At 38.6% G+C, this 2547-nt stretch overlaps 1 pseudogene; it reads left to right on the forward strand.

Moving 5' to 3' along the window:
• The first annotated feature begins 323 nt into the window (after positions 1-323).
• Positions 324-789, forward strand: LOC145141510 (18S ribosomal RNA; annotated as a pseudogene).
• The last annotated feature ends 1758 nt before the right edge of the window (positions 790-2547 follow it).

Below are 2547 nucleotides of genomic sequence, written 5' to 3' on the forward strand. Positions count from 1 at the left end.
TGCACTTGAACTTCCAGAAACCCCTTCTTGCAGAATATATCAAATGCTTCTTTAAGCACCTAGAGGGTAATAATAAATCAAGGGATTAATTAGTAAATAAGAAGTTGTGATTACGCCCTCCCGGTAAGGAAGAGGGGAAAAAGGCGCTGTCATCTATCTCGACCAGTTTCCCGAGGCGTTGGAAATCCAGACCGGCTCAGAGAATCACTGGTGCTATTTATCCTTTCGTTTCGACAACAAAGAAGTTATCTTTGACGATTTCCCATTCCTTCCCTGCCGAGCCGCCTCTCTTCGCCATTCGGTGCCTCTGCCTTCCCTTTCTATATCTAATTCAGTGCTCTCCGAACCGTGCGGGAAGGTTTCCCATCACACGGCTCATCAACTTGATCGAATCTTGGACAATGGGCGAAAGCCCGATCCAGCAATATCGCGTGAGTGAAGAAGGGCAATGCCACTTGTAAAGCTCTTTCGTCGAGTGCGCGATCATGACAAGACTCGAGGAAGAAGCCCCGGCTAACTCCGTGCCAGCAGCCGCGGTAAGACGGGGGGGCAAGTGTTCTTCGGAATGACTTGGCGTAAAGGGCACGTAGGCGGTGAATCGGGTTGAAAGTGAAAGTCGCCAAAAAGTGGCGGAATGCTCTCAAAACCAATTCACTTGAGTGAGACAGTGGAAAGTGGAATTTCGTGTGTAGGGGTGAAATCCGTAAATATACGAAGGAACGCCAAAAGCGAAGGCAGCTCTCTGGGTCCCTACCGACGTTGGGGTGCGAAAGCATGGGGGGATTGACAAGTGCGACAGGGAGATGGAGATTCCAGAAAAGTCTACGAATAAGTAAGTGAAGGCTTGGCTTACGTGCTCAGCTCAAGCAAGAAGAAGCTAGAAAGTCAAGCCTATTGAATGGTGGCAGAGGGAGTGGAGGTCTAAAAGTCAGAAGAGAACACTGTACAAAGGGTACGTGACCACAACACACTGTTGTCCCTTTTTTTTCTTTCTTTTTCTCCCCTTGTCCCCGAATATGGGTAATATGTTCTCATACAATGTTGCTCCAATCTGACCTAGCTGGCGAGCGATCCCAGTTCGCAACAGACCATACAAACCTTATGAAATAGGGTATGGTTTATAAAATTCAACCAAGCACAATGATTGGAATTATACTGGAGAGGTCAAATTCCATAAAAACCAATATAGATTGTGTTTTATTTTAAATTTTTAATTTCTATTTAACCAATGAAAAGAATTTTTTTGTTTAACCACATTATAGTTTCTTTTAAAAAAATATTGGAAGAAAATTTTTCTAGTTAAACTTGTTTTTTTCCCTAAAATCCCATGTTTTTATGGTTAAATCATAACAAAATTCTCTTAACAGAGTACAAAACTATAGAGGTATCTATAAATTTACAATTTCAGAGAAATGATCTTTTGCTGGTTAAAATGAGAAAAACTTAAACTATAATGGTTTTTACAAAACTTGGCCTAAGAAGAAAATTTTCAAAAAGTGTTATTATATACCTCAAATCCAACATCAAATGGAAGCCTAGAACTGATTTCTTGTTTGGTTCCATAAAAATAACTATAAGAACTCAAATTCACCTATCATTTAAAAATTAGCAAATATTCCCCAAAAAAAGGCCATCAAATTTAAATATACAACTTAATGCTTAAACAAATAGTTCCTTGCATCACTTGCATTAACGGATTCTGTGGCACGATCTCACTAACCGACTTTCCATATGAGTGCATTTCTTGTTTGGCAGAAGATATCGTAACTGTCCCAAAAATTGGCACACAAACTACCAGTTCGAAAAAAAAAATTTGACTAATTTTCACACTCACAACCTCCAAATATCCAATATTCAAAAACCATATCTACTAAATAGAACCTATAAATGGAAAAAAAATCCTACTTAATGACAAAACTGAGAAGTTATAAGCACGTACAGTAAAGAGGAACCTTGCCGTTTGCATCAGGTACGAACTTGTCAGCAAAGACGTCTTCTGTTAGTAGCAAGAGGGAGAGTACTTTTGGCTCAGCTTTTGCAAGGATTTTTCAAGTTTGATTAGAAGAGGATTACCCTGTTGTATGTCTCTTTGCCTGTATATCAGCAGATTCCACAAATGTAAGTTCATATTTCAGAAAAAAAAGGGCATTAAAGAACAGTGAAAGAAAAAAAGATGACCATACTCTTTGTAGTCTATCTTCCAAACTCTCTCTCAACCACTACTCCCTAATCCAATAATTGTTCCCAAAAACATCTTATCTTCCTCATGATCTTCATGTAGATTGAGATAAACATGTATACGATCTTCATGTAGATTGAGATAAACATGTATACGATCTTCATAATCTTCATTTGATATGTCAATGGTTGAAGTAGCACTATTTGGTGGGATTCTATTTGCTACTGCAATAATCTTTCCTCATACATGCAACTCAAGATCTTTGTATGTATCACATTGTGACCTAATTTGAGTGTCCAAATCATGAGTTTTAAATTCCTTTTCCAAATTCTCACTTTTGGTTAATGGAAGTTGTTGTGGTGATATTG

Source organism: Lactuca virosa, chromosome 9 (genome assembly GCF_052849685.1).
Source record: "Lactuca virosa cultivar CGN04683 chromosome 9, Lactuca_virosa_CGN04683_v6, whole genome shotgun sequence".
Lineage (NCBI taxonomy): Eukaryota > Viridiplantae > Streptophyta > Magnoliopsida > Asterales > Asteraceae > Lactuca > Lactuca virosa.